The sequence below is a fragment of the Pleurodeles waltl genome, chromosome 9 (assembly GCF_031143425.1).
Source record: "Pleurodeles waltl isolate 20211129_DDA chromosome 9, aPleWal1.hap1.20221129, whole genome shotgun sequence".
Classification (NCBI taxonomy): domain Eukaryota; kingdom Metazoa; phylum Chordata; class Amphibia; order Caudata; family Salamandridae; genus Pleurodeles; species Pleurodeles waltl.
Genome location: NC_090448.1, coordinates 272,020,566 through 272,039,371, shown reverse-complemented (window position 1 = coordinate 272,039,371; position 18,806 = coordinate 272,020,566). Strand labels below are relative to the sequence as shown.

The following is an 18,806-nucleotide window of genomic DNA, read 5'->3' as shown; positions in this document are numbered from 1 at the left end:
AATTGCTTGATATTTATTTTTAATTTCGAATATCCGTTTGTAAAGTTTTTTTTTCCTCCCATTGATTCCTATGGTGCGTAATTGCGCACAAAAACAAGGCATTTTTTCTAAAAATCATAACTTAAAAATTACTTATCTCGGTCATAAATTTTTTATAGAAATCTGAGTTCTTTTTGTAAATTGGTCTTGGGTTATTCTTTTGAGTGAATTCACATTTATTGATGCTGTGACTAAAACAAATGCTTTTCACCTCTTCAAGATTGGACTAACTGCTCAACCAAGCTATCATAAAAATTAAAGCATTAGGTGGTCTAGTAGTGTGTGTGGTGTGTGTTTTTTTTTTTTTTTTTTTTTTTTTCCACCGCTGTAAACCGAAGTGGGGTTGCTTGGACTCTCTGCACAGTGCACATCATTATTGTACACCTTTATAGAGATCCAGCCTCCTACAGAGGGTGACTCCTCCCTTCAGATCATTAGGGACACATTCAATTCATGGACTGTCTTGTGATAGACTAATGAATTTGGGGTATTGTAGCCTTGTTTTTAATTTTATTGCACTAAATTGGACTATCTCACCTGCAACCGGTGATTTATTGATAAAAGGTTTAGGGCCTGAGATAGTGTCCAGAATAACGTTAAAGGGAGGTTGTCACCGTAGTTTAGTTCCTTATAGTGTTTATACACATCAAATGGGAGCTAGTCCAGCCGTTGCAGACAATTCACAACTGTTAAAATGATGCATTATAAAATGTAAAAGTAGAGAGTATAGTCGCCCAGGTGAGGTGACCGGTTTAAAAAAATCTTTTTTTCTTTTTCAAGGTTAAGCATAGCAGGGCGCAAGTGCTGCCTTTCCGACGTCTTGGTATGTAACTGGGCTTTTAACCACACCTACTGCACGCCCATCACTATCACTCGGTCATGGGCTTGCCTTTCAAAAATCCTTTGTTTTTGCTGGTAAATGCTTTACGTTTGTCCCTGTTTGGGGCGGATTTGTTACCGCCTCGGCCATCAACCCTGTTACATGGATAACTGCACTTTTGACGATAACTTTGACTGTGAGGGAACTACTTCTTCCTTTTGTGTCTCTACTTTGCACTCACGGCGGCGCTTTCAATGGTCTTGCTTATGTCAACTGTTTTTTACTTTTTATTTTCAATTTGTGTGGCAAGAAAAGTCCAGTTAGGAACTTTACATCGCTAATAGCTCTAACTCGAGCAAACGTGAGACCCATTGTATTGCAAATGCTAGGTTTTTTGGGGTCCCCCCCCCCTTCAATTTGAACATGACTTCAGCTTACATATGTACTATCCATTACATCGTGACATACACTTGTATCCCATAGACATTAAAGATTGTAATTAAGCCTTATTTGATAAAGAAGCCTCTCCCCTGTCACTTGTCTTTCTCTAGACTCTCGACCTTCCCACCAAAGCTCTCATCCTAGTTATTTTCTGTGGGTATTTATTTTTCTTCTAAGGTCGTTACTTTGTTACACCCATGTCTTTCAGATGGTAATTGTTTTATTGCTTTGTGTTGGTTCAGACTTGCATAGTACTTTAGTGGCTTTTGACATCTGAATCTCCTTTAATTTTAGGCAACATGCATCACCAGTACGCCCCAAATCTTCTATAATGTTTCCTCTATCTTTGTGTTTTTCTCTTCGATGTAAATACCATATTAGCCACGATTATTCCAGTCAATGTATCTGTTCTTCTCCAGAGTTTCTTTTTTTTTTTTTTTTTAAACATAGATCCGGTGTAGGATTTTGAATTGTATGAGAATGTACTCTGGTCCTAATCGCCACCTTCCGTGGAAATATTGGTGCTGCCTCACAATCTAAATTGACGAGTGTACAAACATCTGTTTGCCACTGAACCCGTAGTGTTGTGAGGTTATCAGGCGCGTTATTGTTAATAGTCTTGTAAGTGTAGGATATAGCCTTCTCTGATATTTATCCCATGAGGAGTCTGGGACAGAATCTGGGATGTCTTTGGGGGGGGGGGATTGGGGGGGTGTAGAATGCATGCATTCAACCTGCCAGACATATGGAGGAAATTGCAAGTATTTATAATATTGACTGTCATGTAATTGGGATTAGTTCTTGATCCCAGGATTTGAAGCCCTTTAACTTTGCTATTTCTTTCAGGGTCCTGCCTAGCCAAAGTGGGGTTTCACTGGTAATCTTGCACCTCCACTCCGTATATGTGGTTGCCCTATCCCAGGCCTGCAACGTCACTTCGGTGGAGGGCTGCTGGTCTCTCTGACCTACACCACCATAAAGGTAATGTTGATAGGGCCTAAGATGGAATTTTACTTTTTCTTGGGCAAAGATGGGGTTGTCCCCGTCTAGAGTTCTAGTCTTTAATTGCTATCAAATAATAGGCCCAGTAATATGTCCTAATGTCCGGTAGGGTGATGCCACCGTTGTAAGCATTTTGTCGGAGTTTACTTAGGGCAATTTAGGGAGTGGGGGAGGGTCTGCCCAATAAGTGTCCATAGTTCACTGTCAATCAATTTTAGTGAGAATGTTGTCAGGGAGTATGAAATATGTGTTTTGTAGAGCATACCGGGATGTCTGGAGGGTGATCATTTTGAATAAGGCAGCTCTGCCCAGCAGCGTCTGGGGGGGAGATCCTTCCAGTGATGTACATCTGCCTGGAAGGCAGCTAAAATGGGCCTGTCATTGTGTTCTGTACACTGCCCTGGGTCTGGTGTGACGTATAGTCCCAAGTATTTGAATCCTTCTGTGGTTATTTTGAGTGTGTGGGGAAGGGCCATTGGATCGAAAGTCTCCCTAAGGGGGAGCACCACTGGTCACACGATTAAGTGGGGAAAAAATCAGAGTGAGCTCTGTATCTAGTAAAGTAGCAAAGCACCTCTGGGACTGAGTCCCCTGGGTGAGAGAAGTAAAGCAAGATGTCGCCTGCATATAAGGGGATTTTTTCTTCTGTAATTGGAGAGGCTCTGGCGTGGAAGCCTTTTATCCCAAGATAATCACTGATCATGCAAGCAAGGGGTTCCAGCAACTGGGCAAAAAGGATTGGGGAGAGGGGTAATCCCTTTAGGGTTCCACGCCCGACAAGGAAATCGGAAGTCAGCCATCCGTTCACCCTCACTGCCGCCACTGGGTCCCGATAAAGCAAGAGCACCAAATCCCTGAATTGTGGTCCGAAGCACATTTGTTCCAGTGTCTGGATCATGAAGGGCCAGTGGATTGCATCAAAGGCCTTCTCTGCATCGAGAGAGACCAGTAGGTGGGTGTACTGTCTATGAATGACTGTCATCCGCCAATTATGAAGCCTGCGCAGTTTTCCCCTGGTGGAGCATTTTGGCATGAAGCCTGTGTGATGATTGTGTATCAACGAGGTGATCACTCCGAGGAGTCTGGCGGGAAAAATATTGGCTAGGACTTTAGTTTCTACATTGATCAGAGAAATCGGTTGGTAGGAGCCATAGGAGGTTGGGGGTTTGCGTGGCTTAAGTAGGACCACAATCACAGTGGAGGCCCTTCCTCCCGCGGCCCAGATTAAAGCTAGAGCAGATGGGGGAGCAAGTAGGTCTACCTGCTTCTTTAAAAAAAAAAAAAAAAAAAAAATTCAGCAGGGTGGTCATTCGGTCCTGTATGTTCCAAGGATCGGAGACCGCTTATAGCATTCTGGACTTCGGTTATGGTAATGTCTGCTTCCAATAAGTCACAATTCTCTGCAGAAAGGGTTGGGAGATCTATTTCCGCAAAATAGTCTTTGATCGGGATCACGTCTGATAGGGGACGAGCCTCATCGGGGGCTACATAATAGGATGTGAACGCTTCCATGATGGCCTCGTCAGTGGTGTGTAAGGAGCCCTCCCCATCTCGGATTTGTCAAACCCATTTACTCTCCAGCTCTCAGTGGTTCAACCAAGCCAGCAGTTTCCCCGCCTTGACCTCTGCCTCAAGGAGGCGGTGCTGGGTGGCAAGCATTTAGATACGGACTGCATCTGTAGTCAGTTCCCGATATATTCCTGGCGCAGGGCTTCCAATCGACGAGTCTATTGGAGTGGGTGAGGTAGAATGTCTAGATTCTAATGTTAGGAGTCTGCAAGCTATGGCTTCTACTGCTTGAGTGGCTTTTTTTCTTAAATACAACAATGTTTAGTCTATCGCACATAACTGCCTTATATTCTTCCCACAGTTTGGTGGGAGATGTCACTGAACCTACAGTGGTAGTGAAGTACAGCTCTGTGCCGATTTGCACCTTGCACATTGTGAATTCGTCAGCGAGTACCCAGGCGTTGAGTCTTCAGGACTGGGAAGTACCCTCTGGTTTCGGCCCTTACGTAACCCATATGGGGGAGTTGTCCGAGAGTCCCCCTGTCAAATATTCTGCCCTGTGTATTGTGGCTACTTCACCCGCTGGTGCTAGGATATAATAGTCTCAAGTAAACATTATGTGCTCCGGAGTAGTACGAGTAAGTGAGTCAGTGGGGGTAGGGGTGGGGACGTCTCCAGAGGTCTGTGAGGCCCGGTGTGTCAACAGATTGGGCCAGGGGTGTGGTTCTAGACTGGTGCATCAATGCATATGTTATATCTGTCAGGGGACATCACGTCATTAAAAGCGCCTCCCACTATATGTAGCGTTGACAGCGTTTCAAGTAGGATATTGGGGAGGTTAGTTAGTGCGTATGCTTGAATCGGGGTCACTGATGTCCTGCCCCATGTTTCCTGGAATGCCGCATATGTTCCCAATGGCTCTAGCCAACGTTGCTGTATAGGGATGGTGGGCACTTCCTAGTTCATATCAATTTTTATGATGTATTTGGTACTTTCCACAAAAGGAAAGTGTTACCTGTTTTTGGCAAACATTGCATAGCATTACGTACATATTCCTTTTTGACTGAGAATATATAATCGAAATTCCCAATAGCAAAGATTCCAGGGCTAACAGTATTGTTTCCTAAATTGTACTTTCTGCTTTCTACACATTGAAAGTCCTGTATGTGTTATTTGTAGAACACAAATGCATCCAAAACGCAGCAAAGTGTTATGCTAGCGCAAAGGCAGATTTGAGGCACGAAAGCTAAAATAGTGAGTGGAGCGGGAATCTGCGTTCAGACCGCAAAGGTGTACTCTTAATTCATTGTTTTATAGTGCTCTTTAAAGAGGCATATCTTCATCTCTTCCTATCTTGGAGCAATCCTGATGCCAACGCAGGCGCGACCGTCAAACAAAATAGCGACCTTATGTGCATGGTGGCGATGCATGTGTTTGTGTATAATGACATTATGCCAGGCTGCATATCCGCAACATGAACAATTTGAAATACGTACGGCCCACAGTGATTTATGTGTCATGAATTTATCGGACAAAGTGCTAGATGATCAACAATTGAGTGTTCTTAAGAAGGGTTTAGGATTTGTACCTATGTCATTTCCTGACTTTACAGAGATGCATATTGATCTCTTTAAATTTGTACGGAAATGCAAATTGTTAAAAAAAAAAAAAATCATCACAAACAGCAATCCAACTCTAACGACAGTGACAACACGGACACATGTGATTTCTCTATTGGTGACATAAGGGATATACAGACTTTACTTTCTATAGCAGGTGATGTCGATAGCATAGACAGAATCACTTCTGATGACATATTAGCGGACTTAGGCATCACCAGCTCTGCTACATGTACTAGTGGACTAAAACCTCGATCCAGATGCACACCCATTCTTACATCAGACAATTCAATAGATGTTTTTTACAAATTGGTCACTAAAGATCTCCACAATCTGGAGAACCAATACACACTTGGGCGCAAAACGTGGGCATGAAATCTGAGCCCACAGGAACAGAAGGCTTTACGCTCTTTTGATGACATCAAAGATGTGGTAATCAAAGAAGCAGATAAAGGTGGAAACATTGTCATAATGAACCCTAAGGATTACGTTGGAGAAATAGATAGACAACTACAGGATCAGACAGCCTATTGCAAGCTTCACAACAACCCCATAGGTAGAGTTACCAGAGACAGAGACCAAATTGAATTTTTGGAGGGACAGAGGTCTCCTAACTGATTCTGAACACAAGTATCTTTTTAATCCTACGCCCATGTTTCCATGCATTTACACCTTCCCCAAAGTTCATAAAACAGCACCTTTTCCTCCTGGCAGACCTATAATATCTGGCATCAATTCACCCACGGAAAAACTTTCTGAATTTATTGATCGTTTTCTACAACAATTTATATGCAATCTACCGTCATACATTAAAGACACCACACATCTCCTTAGTCTTATTGCGGATTACGAATGGACGGAAGGTCACATTCTAGCCACATTGGATGTCACTTCACTATACACATGCATACCTAAAAAGACCGGCATGGCCACCATTCAGCATTTTCTGGACAAAAGAGAAGCAACAATTCTAGCACATTCCAACATGCTGATAGATTTGATTAATTTAGTCATGGACAACAATGTCTTCTTGCACGAGGGCACTTGGTATAGACAGAAACGGGGTGGCAATGGGGGCCAAATTTTCACCCTCCTTTGCCAACCTTTATATGGGTTATTACGAACATCATCACCTGTGGACCAAGGGCCCACCAGAGCTCACACAACACATCCTTTATTGGGGTAGGTACATCGATGATGTACTCCTTTTCTGGTCAGGTGATCAAACCTCATTAGAGTTGTTAATTCAGTATCTAAATGTCAATCAATACAACATACACTTTACTAGCTGTGTCAGCTCAGTGAGCGTTGACTTCTTAGATCTGACATTGTACACTGAAGGAAATCATATTTGCTCCAAGTTATTCAGAAAAGCGACAGCCTCAAATTCTATCTTACATGCTAGCAGTGCACATCCACGTTCTCAAATTCAAGCTATCCCCTATGGGGAAGCTGTGAGAATTAGACGGAATTGCCAAGAAGACTTGGAATTCACCAAATGGCTGGAATCATTAGAACACTGTTTCCTTAACAGGGGTTACTCTAAAAAACTGTTGAGTAACACACGTGAAAGGATCCTTAAGATCAATAGAACATCTCTTTTTCAGAAGAAACCACATAAACAGGGTGATAAAAAGAGGGCTCCAGCATTCATAACCACTTACACTTGTGCCAGTGCAGATATCTTTAAGATTCTTAATAAAAACTGGCACATCCTACTATCTGACGAAACCCTGCAGAAATGTCTTAAAAAAAGACCAGACATGATCCATCACGGAGGTCGTACCTTGAGGGATAAATTGTGCCATAGCTATCTACCAATGGTTATCAATGATAGTTGGTTACCCGCGCCACCATCGGGTTTCTACAAATGTGGTCATTGTAATGTGTGTGAATATGCCCTGGATGAGACAAAAGATTTTTGTTACAACACAAAAACAATACATACAATCAAACAATTCATGAATTGTAACACAAAGTTTACTGTTTACTGTATCATTTGCATTTGTAAAAAAAATCTATGTCGGCAGCACAATCAGGCCGTTCAAAAAAAGACTGAAAGAACATATCCGGGCGATCAAAAACAATAACAGTGACTATCCGTTTGCAGTTCATTATAACCTGGCACACCCTTTACATGAGAAATTAGATATACAGACACATGGCATTGCTACTCTGGGCAAGTGTCCTAGAGGTGGCAACAGAACTCTGTTTTTGAGGCAACTCGAGAGCAGATGGATTGTCAAATTACGCACAGTGGAAGTAGGTCTCAATTCTGATAAAGACCTTCATGTATTTTTATAGATTAACAAACTTGTTAAAACATACATATGTTTGAACTTTTTTTACTGTATATTGCCATTTCACCTTACCATTGTGATCCTTTTATCAACTTGTTGACCTATACATTTGATGATATTATACTAGGGTGAATGCCTTGTGTAGCTCAACTTTCCCTCATTCTGATGTTAACCCTATTGCAATGTTTATATGCCTTAAGATTACTTTTCTTGCTCTTCAATAAGACTTTGGTAATTAGATGTGTCTGTGCATATTTAGATCTCTTTCCGCAGTGGTTTTTGCTTTATCCTGTGTTCTTTCTATGTCTCCTGATCACATATTTGCATGCCGTGTATTTCTCACTTGGTTCTATCCACTTCGATTATATTTATGTATTATGTATTTTCTTGTTTCGGGCTGAACTTTTCCTTCCAAGATGGCGGACTCTGCGTCCTTAGGCTACTTAGTCCATTTTTTATTTTTCATTTCCGGCTTCCCTCGGGATTTAAACTCAAGCCGCGGTCAGGCGCAGGCCTTTGATGCGACGCCACTCACGGACATGCTAGACGGGAGGCCGGGAATAGGTAAAAGTGCTCTTGCCCATTGTTTGCTTAACATAATTTTTATGGTAACACGCGGATTTGTTGCAATAGCGGTCGTAGGCACTTGCCTTATTATTAATGGAGCTATTGTTTTTCCCTATTTCTTTCGTTTATGGTAGACGGGATATCCGCACTCATTTCTCCCTGTGTTTTTGGCATTTATCGTGTAAAATTGACTGACATAATTGAGTATTACTCTGAGAGCATACCAACAGAATGATTTATTAGCTTTCATTTTTTCAGCTGAAGACTCTCAAAATACAAAGAGTTTATTTTCTTCATTGGTTAGCCCTAACTTACATATGGTCGGGGACTGTGTTGCCCACAGAATTTTTATAGAATAATGGTAGCAATGGACATGATTATTACCCTCTGTTTCAATCCTAATAAGCACAAAGCGCTCTCTTTTTTTCTTTAATTTACTAAGGAGCTGCCTGGTATCACGATACCATGTTTGTGTTTTTTGGCTTTTTATTATGGGCTCGTTGTTTTTTCTATTTCTGCAGACTTACTATGGTCTCTGGACTTCCATATGATCCATGCCACACTTTTTACATCTGTTCCACATCTTCGAAAATTTGAGTTTTTCCAATACAAACTTTACCTCTAGATTGTTAAAGGTATGTTTAACCTTCTCTTCCTTTCTTGTTTTTTCGTCTTCTTGCATGTTGTACAGACATATACGAAGGGCTCTCTTTACACATTGTGGCTTTTATTCATTATTCTTTTAACACTAACACAATATAATTTTTTATGTTGGTTGTCTGGTTTTCACATGGTTGTTTATCTCTTGGATTTCCTTGGTTGCACATTACATAGATATTCGTCGTTCCTTTTGGTGACACTTAATATTTGTTGTGTAGTTGTCTCTTCTACACACACGGGTTATGGAAGGAGGTTTTCTCCTTTTATGACGGTTTTTTTTAATTATACCATTCATTTATGGCACACGGCCTCTCTTCCGAATCTTACTAATACGGTTCGGTATGATTCACGGTATACACTATAATTCAATTTGCTAGTTATCTATCAGCAATTTTTGTGATTTTACACATTTCATTTGTATATGTTTACAGCCTTGAAAAAGTCAAGGGTGACGAAACACATGTTGGCTGTTTTCTCTCAACTATGAAAATTGTATTGGCTTTCAGACCATTTGCCGAGTGTATTCTATTGGATCAGGGCACCAACTTTCCTGACACAGAACTAAGGAATAAAGGACTTTCATCATGAACCTGAGATGTGCCGTGGTTTTCTTCTTTCTGCATATCTGTGTATGTTATGTATTTAGGTTTTTAGCATTTAAAAAAAAAAAAAAAAAAATCCACTCCCTCCTCTTACCCTCCCCCCCCCCCCCCCCATTTTGAGTGTAGCTGAAAAGCATCAGCAAACATCATTGGTTGGTCAATATGTCTGCAGTGGAAGCCAAAAGGGAAGACCTCTTGGCTTTCAGTGCTTGTGCAGTTTTTTTTAACTCACTGTTGAAGGCATTCTACTGTAGGGCAGAGTTTCCCAAACTGTGGGTCGAGAAAGTCCGAGCAGTAAGTAAATGGAGATGCCTTTAATTTATTTTCTTATCTTTATCTTGTCACACTTGCTGTGCTTCAAAAAGGTGGTGTAATCTTGCTGGAGTACACGGATTGTAGAAGGATTGGCTGAAGGATGTCCATATATATATATATATATATTTTTTTTATTATAATTTTTTTTTTTTGGGCAACACTAAATGTAAATACCTATAAATGAACTATGCATTCAGTAGTTTTGGAAATCAAAAATAAAACACTGTTTTGGGTAATTCTGAAGTGTGCTGGAATCAGAGAGTTTAATCTGATCACAACAAATAATACCCTGTAACTGCCGATGCACAAAAGATATTCAGAAATCCGTTTTCCATTCATTATTTCTGTACTGTTTAGTTTTATCAGTGCCAATTCAGCGGCCAATTCAAGGGAAAATGTGTTGTCTGTAAATAGCAATGTTACACCACATGATGGGTTGGTTACCCTTTAAAAAAAAAAAAAAAAAATAACCCCACTAACAAATTACTTCCTCGGGTGTAAGCCTTTATACATTTCATAACTGGGCAGCTCGGCACTGGGTAATTCAACAAAATGCGCTACCTACACTGGTGTCTCTCTTCCAGGTGCTTCCTATCAAGTTTCCAGAGACTAAAAATAAAGATCTTATAGAAGCCCATGGATTACTTTATCTGGGGTGGAAGCAAGTGTGAGCCTCCTGGAACATACTGTGGGCCTCTAGGAGGTGGGGAGGGCTGGCCATGCGAAAATATCCGACCGCTCAGCACGTAATTCCTTTGAATAGTCACTCTATGACACTAAGCTTCACAGGGTACACCAGGATTCTCCAGTGATTGACTGACTGGGCACCCTGGGCTACACGGTGGCTCCCAAAATATGCAGGAACCTCACTTTGCTATTTTTCTGATCTTCTTAAATCAACTCTAGAAGTCTGGGACTCCCTCAACAGAAATCATAAGCTTACTATTTTCCCCATTCCAGTTTACTCTCATGCAGGGAAACAAACTTTTCTCTGGCCAATGTAAAGGAGGAATTCTCGTGGTGGGCTGCCAGAGGTTGTAGGATGTTGCTCTACCTATTTCAGGGGGAAACAGTAAAGAATGTATTCAATATAAACATGACTTTGGATTCCCTTAAGCCATGTGAATGCTGTACTTCCAGGTATGCCACTGTGTCCCTCACCTGAGAATAAATTGGTGAGCCAACAGACCCTTCAAGGATTGCAAAAAATTGTTTACCACCTAGGCCGGCCCCAAAAGCCTCTTTTCTAATATCTACACCTCTTAGTGGAGGTGGCACCGGATGTTGGGTGGGCCTATATGAAACATTGTTCTGGGACCCTGGGATATTTTATTTCTATGGCACCGTGGTAAAAACTTTGGATTGCCATTCCTTTCCTCTGTAAATGTGTGCAACATGGAGAATCACTTCATAAGATCATAATGTTGTGGCATGTCACACTGCTTTGATTAAAATGGATGGAACGACAGGCTGAGCTGGAGAAGTTGTGGTCAAGACAGTGATGTTTTGTATGTGTGGTGGTCTTGCTGCAGTTTAACACTTTTCTGGAAAGAGGTCTTCAGCCACATTGGGGGAGGGGATATTGAATACCCATAATAGTCTGACCCTGCCACTGTCGACCCAACTGTTATGAACATGTGTCCTGTGGGGGCTTGATACATCTCGTCAACATGCTTCTAGCTGCAAAACGGCTATTAGCGTTGAGATGACTATTCCATCAGTCCAGGACTGGGTGGGCAAGCTATGGACATTGATTGCCATGGAGAAACTAACACGAGTACTCCATGCTATGGGCTACAAGTTTGACAGCCAGTGGCTAGTCCTTGTGGATGACCTGTAGGACAAGGGATTCTAAGTCCATACGATTAACTACTTAATTGGCCCACCTATTCTTTTTTTAAAGTGAAATACGATGTAACATCATAGCACTGATGTCTGTTGAAATTAATGTTCACTTTATCTGAGTAACTTTATAGCTGGGGGACGGATTTTTAATGAGGGATGGGCGTGGGGATCTTTTCTCCTAAACCACCAGATATTTTGCTTATCTGTCGGTCGATTGTATTTGTGCTAACTATTGCAAACCGGTGAATCCTTTGATCATTCTGCTTTGTGCTAACTTTGTAACGCAGCATTGGAAGAAAAAAAATGCTAAGCCTCATGCCCATTAAATATAGGTGGTGCATGAAAGTTTGTGGGTTTTTTAAACATTGGTTTTGGTTCTAAAACGTTTGGGGAGCACTGTTGCACATTAGATAAACCTTTGCTACGCCTTCTTTCAAATGATTGCTAGAAGACTTTGGTCTTTCTGCTACCAGGAGTGGTAAGTGTTTCCTGATTGGTATTGCTACCTTTTAATCTGCCTTGCATTAAGCATGAATGTGACGCGTGATTACGCGGCAGAGAAGCACTGTCGACCTAGGATTTGAACGTTCATCACCATTTGATGTATTCCTTGAACAAGAGTGTTAGGAATGTGTCTTAGCTTCAGTTGTTGTTGAGATCATTATCTTTCCATGCTATCATGCGTAGGGGACTCTGCTTCTGATTAATCAATATATTTGGTAATTTAACCACAAGTGACAATGAAAGCCCAATATACCCGTGCTGTAACTCTTTATTCACCCCCCCCCCCCCCCCCCCCCCCCAAGCTTCCTACCCTAATTTACACCAGCAATTAAAAAAGCCCTCCGTGGATACACATTGACTGTAGCTGCAGTCTACGTTTCCAGTGAGCTCCAAGAGTTTCCTTAAAGGTGCCACATGAAGGTGATGATGGTTACCCTCATCGATCATAGGTGTATCAAGCAATTAAAACAGGCTCATAACTAATCCGGACTGTATCGTAGAAACATCTTGTTCGTTTCAATAATCACTTTCATATTCTTGATCACATGTATACCAACTCACTTTCCCTGAAATCTTAAAGCAAGAAACAATTGCTCAAATCATTCTTAATATTTTACGAAAATTGTGCACTAGAACCAAATAGCACAAAACAAAGAACTTACATTCATGTGAACATATGAAAACAACAAGCATTTGCGATGTAATGGGGTCTCCCGTTTGCTTGAGTTATAGCTTTTAGCGCTATAAATTCCTAACTGGACTCTTCATTTTCAATTTATGTGGCAATAAAATAGTTGACATAAGTGAGCCATTTCAAAGCGCCACGGCCACCATGAGCGTGAAGGAGGGACACAAAGGGAAAAAAGTTCGTTCTGCAGTCAAACGTACTTGAAAATGTGCAATTATCCATGTAACGGGTTCGATTGACAAGGCGGTAACAAAATCGCCCCAAGGAGGGACAAATGTAACGCATTTACCAATGATGATAAAGGATTTTTGAAAGGCAAGCCAATGAACAGTGGTGGGGGTGATTGAATGCTCACAGATTACAACACGTCAGAGTGCTTGCACGCTCGACCTAAAATTGGAATTAATGTGATATAAAAATAGAAAAACCTATAATTTACTTTCCTACATTAATGTGTTTTATCAATGGTTGGGCTAGTTTAGTGGTATATTTTACGTTTGTAGTTCACACAAATATGGCATGATGTCACTACTTGGCACTATTAGACTCTCTATCAGCGACACCCAGTGGTCTAGTAGGATACAGCACTTGCTTTTATGCTAGTTTGTACCATATTAACTGTCAGTTAATAGGAACAATAATGCATACCCTGCATTGTGAATTTCACGTTGTACTTCAGCTCCTTGAGTCTTAGACCTTTCTCACCTGTTTCCATTCTCGGGAATGCCTACCTAAATCGTGGTTTTCCTTGTACACTCCAAAAGGAAGGCGAAGGTGAAAAGACTGTGTTAGGAAGACAAGAAAAAACATTTTTTTCCAGATAAATGTAATATTTGTAGTCACCAACATACCTCCATTGATTGCCACCAAAACGATTCATATAGTCGAGTAAATTTCTACAGGTATCTGTAACTTTCTTTAAAGTACCCATAAGTAGCTTCCTCTGCCTGCTTTCTTTTGTAGCTGTAAAGTGAAGTACTTTTCGTCTGGTTTGGAAACCACTTTCTTACTTAAACACCTCTACAAAGCCGAATCTCAACTGAGCTGGTGAACTAGTGCATATATAAAGGAAAAACAAATTGCTACCTTAGTTGAGCAAGAAGAAATGAGTAAAGGGAGAGCACAAGTGTTATCAGCCTGCATCAAACTATTTTACTCAATATGTAAATGACATGTCTTGTTGCGTTCAAGTGTTATAAAATGTGGGTCTGTACTTTCTCTGAGGCACCATGGCCCTTTAAAAAGCACATGGCAGTAAATCAGCCTTTAAATAGACTTTCCCCCACACTAATAGTTTCAAGACTGGGGTTAAAAAGCGTAGAGGAGGTGTGGGCAGAGAAAATAATAAACAAAGTTACAATTTCAGCGATACAGATACGGGAGACAGCAAGATTGATTGGACGTGATGGCATAAAAACAAAACTGAAAAAGAGTAGCATGCAGGAAAAAGAAGCAGAGGAGGAGTGACAAGTGGAGGAGTGGGAGGAAACACAGTGAAGAAGGCCTACGAGAGAGTAAGAAACTGAATTAATGAAGCAAGAGTGAATAAACAAGAAGGGACAAAAGATTATACGAAAGTATAAAAAGTACACCGAGAACAGTATCTATATGTTCAATGGCATATGTTGCTGCAGATACACATGTTTGGCACAGTCCGCTGCCTGGTGTTGGGCTCGGAGTATTACAAGTTGTTTTTCTTCGAAGAAGTCTTTTTGGTCACGGGACCGAAGGACTCCTCCCTCCTCGGCTCCATTGCGCATGGGCGTCGACTCCATCTTAGATTGTTTTTTTCCGCTGTCGGGTTCGGACGTATTCCTTTTCGCTCCGTGTTTCGGTTCGGAAAGTTAGTCAGAATCTCGGAAGAAAGCGTCGGTATTGTTCCGTTCGGTATCGGGATAGTTAGGTACATCGACACCGATCATCGGAAGACTTTGGGGTAGTTTCGATCCCCCATCGGGGCCTGGTCGGCCCGACCGCGTGCGACATCGAAGCCGATGGAACGGACCCCGTTTCGTTTCTGCCCAAAATGTCACAGTAAGTATCCTTATACAGATCAGCACTTGGTCTGTAACTTGTGCTTGTCCCCCGAGCACAAGGAGGATACCTGTGAAGCCTGTCGAGCCTTCCGGTCCAGAAAAACACTCCGGGACCGAAGAGCCAGGCGTCAACAAATGGCGTCCACGTCGACAAAACAACGTTTCGACGAGGAAGAGGAAACATTCTCGGTTCCGGAATCAGAATCCGGAGACTCAGACGTCGAACAACAGCAACAAACTGTGTGTAAGACGTCGAAAAGTAAATCCATCGACAAACCGAAAGCCCAGGGGACGCCACTGCCAACAGGCCATGGCTCGACCCATAAAACAGGCGACCCGTCGAAGGCGCCGAAAAAGGGCACGCCCATAGCGAAGACACCCGACTCCGGTCGAGGGACCGCCATGGAGCAACCTCGGAGCCGAGAAAGCGGCTCCGAGAGACAAAAACAAGATACCGGCACCGAAAAACATCGGCACCGAGAATCCATGCCGAAAGGAACAAAAATTCTGTCGGTGCCGAAACCGAAAAAAGATTCTCTCTCGGCGCCGAAAAATACCACACCTTCATCCTACTCAGAGGAACAAGGAATAAGTGGCCAAATGCACAGATTTGGACAAGAGCTCCAAAGTGTAGAATCGGACTACACACAAAAGAGACTGTACATCCAGCACGACACAGGGAAGATATCAACCCTTCCCCCAATCATGAGGAAAAGAAGGATCGGACTTCCAAAGGATGACGCATAACCACAAGCCAAAGTGGTTAAAACAGTCACGCCTCCGCCCTCTCCACCACAGGCATCGCCGGCACAAACACCGCCACAAATGCACTCACCAGCGCAAACTAACATAAGTCATGACGATCAGGATCAAGACGCTTGGGACCTGTATGACACCCCAGTGCCGGACAATGATCCCGAGTCATACCCCACAAAGCCGTCACCGCCAGAGGACAGTACCTCATACTCGCAACTGGTGGCTAGGGCAGCAGAATTCCACAATGTCCAACTGCATTCCGATCCTATAGAGGATGATTTTTTATTTAACACCCTCTCGGCTACACACAGCCAATATCAATGTCTCCCAATGCTACCAGGGATGTTACGGCACGCAAAACAAATTTTTGAAGAGCCCGTAAAATCAAGAGCCATCACCCCAAGGGTGGATAAGAAATACAAACCACCACCCACAGACCCAGTGTTTATTACTTCGCAGTTACCACCTGACTCCGTGGTAGTAGGGGCAGCTCGCAAGAGAGCAAATTCACATACATCTGGCGACGCCCCACCTCCGGACAAAGAAAGCCGAAAATTTGATGCGGCAGGGAAAAGAGTAGCATCACAGGCAGCCAACCAGTGGCGCATCGCAAATTCACAAGCGCTGCTGGCCAGATATGACCGCGCACACTGGGACGAGATGCAACTTCTCGTAGACCATCTTCCCCAGGAATACCAAAAAAGGGCGCAGCAAATAGTGGAAGAGGGACAAACTATCTCAAACAATCAAATCTGCTCTTCACTAGACGCAGCCGATACTGCAGCAAGAACAGTCAACACTGCTGTCACCATAAGGAGACACGCTTGGCTACGCACTTCAGGCTTCAAACCTGAAATCCAGCAGGCTGTCCTTAATATGCCCTTCAACGAGAAACAACTTTTTGGCTCTGAAGTGGATACAGCCATTGAAAAACTTAAAAAGGACACAGACACGGCCAAGGCCATGGGCGCACTCTACTCCCCGCAGAGCAGAGGCTCTTTCCGAAAAACTCCATTTAGAGGGGGGTTTCGTGGCCAACCCACAGACACCACCAGCCAACAAACAAGAACCACACCATATCAGGGTTCCTTTCAAAGGGGAGGTTTCAGGGGATATCGGGGGGGTCAATTCCCAAGGAGTAGGGGAAGATTCCAGACTCCAAAAACACCTCCACCTAAACAGTGACTTTCAAGTCACGCAACCCCTTCACTCAACACCAGTGGGGGGAAGACTAAGCCAATTTTACCAAACTTGGCAACAGATTACAACAGACAATTGGGTATTAGCAATAATCCAACATGGCTATTGCATAGAATTCCACAACTTCCCACCAAACATCCCCCCAAAACACGCAAAATGTCACCACAACATTTAGAACTTTTAGGACTAGAAGTTCAAGCACTACTGCAAAAGGATGCAATAGAGTTAGTACCAGTACAACAAAAAAACACAGGAGTTTACTCCCTGTACTTTCTAATTCCAAAAAAAGACAAAACATTAAGACCAATATTAGATCTCAGGACACTAAATACCTACATCATATCGGACCATTTTCACATGGTCACACTACAAGACATCATTCCACTGCTCAAACAGCAAGATTACATGACCACATTAGACCTAAAGGATGCGTACTTTCATATACCAATACACCCTTCTCACAGAAAGTACCTACGGTTCGTATTCAAAGGAATACATTACCAATTCAAGGTGTTGCCATTCGGAATAACAACTGCACCAAGAGTGTTCACAAAATGTCTAGCAGTAGTAGCAGCACACATCAGGAGACAACAGATACATGTGTTCCCTTACCTAGACGATTGGCTAATCAAGACCAACACAGTAAAAAAAATGCGCAAACGACACCACATTTGTCATACAAACCCTTCACAAACTGGGGTTTTCCATCAACTATACAAAATCACACCTAGAACCGTGTCAAACACAACAATATCTAGGAGCAACCATCAACACATCAAAAGGAATTGCCACTCCAAGTCCACAAAGAGTGCAGGCATTCCACAAGGTAATAAGTGCTATGTTTCCAAACCAAAAGATACAAGCAAAACATGTGCTAAAACTTCTAGGCATGATGTCATCATGCATAGCCATTGTCCCAAACGCAAGACTACACATGCGACCCTTACAACAGTGTCTAGCATCACAATGGTCACAGGCACAGGGTCAACTTCAAAATCTGGTGTTGGTAGACCGCCAAACATACCTCTCGCTTCTATGGTGGAACAGCAAAAATTTAAACAAAGGGCGGACATTTCAGGACCCAGTGCCTCAATACGTTATAACAACAGATGCTTCCATGACAGGGTGGGGAGCACACCTCAATCACCACAGCATTCAAGGACAATGGGATATACACGAAACAAAATTTCATATCAATTACCTAGAACTGTTAGCAGTATTTCTAGTGTTAAAAGCCTTCCAGCATTCAAGGACAATGGGATATACACGAAACAAAATTTCATATCAATTACCTAGAACTGTTAGCAGTATTTCTAGTGTTAAAAGCCTTCCAACCCATAATAACACACAAATACATTCTTGTCAAAACAGACAACATGACAACAATGTATTATTTAAACAAACAAGGAGGAACACACTCAACACAATTGTGCCTCCTAACACAAAAAATTTGGCAGTGGGCGATTCACAACAACATTCGCCTAATAGCACAATTTATTCCAGGAATACAAAACCAACTAGCAGACAACCTTTCGCGAGACCACCAACAAGTCCACGAATGGGAAATTCACCCCCAAGTTCTGAACAAGTACTTTCAAATTTGGGGAACACCCCAGATAGATTTGTTCGCAACAAAAGAAAACTCAAAATGCCAAAACTTCGCATCCAGGTACCCACACCGCGAATCACAAGGCAATGCTCTATGGATGAGTTGGTCAGGGATATTTGCGTACGCTTTTCCCCCTCTCCCTCTCCTTCCATATCTAGTAAACAAGTTGAGTCAAAACCAACTCAAACTCATACTGATAGCACCCACATGGGCAAGACAACCTTGGTATACAACTCTACTAGACCTTTCACTAGTACCGCATGTCAAACTACCCAACAGGCAAGATCTGTTAAC

General features: G+C 42.3%; 1 protein-coding gene and 1 long non-coding RNA gene across 2 annotated transcripts in view; both read left to right on the top strand.

Moving 5' to 3' along the window:
- LOC138259159 (uncharacterized) overlaps nucleotides 1–2,190 on the top strand; it is a 34,517-nt gene extending 32,327 nt beyond the window's left edge. Inside the window, exons 2-3 of the long non-coding RNA XR_011198651.1 lie at nucleotides 820–862; nucleotides 2,147–2,190. This is a non-coding gene — a long non-coding RNA (uncharacterized lncRNA). The remainder of the gene's footprint in view (nucleotides 1–819; nucleotides 863–2,146) is intronic.
- Nucleotides 1–18,806, top strand: part of BTG1 (BTG anti-proliferation factor 1) — a 76,877-nt gene that overhangs the window by 39,538 nt on the left and 18,533 nt on the right. The window lies entirely within an intron of this gene.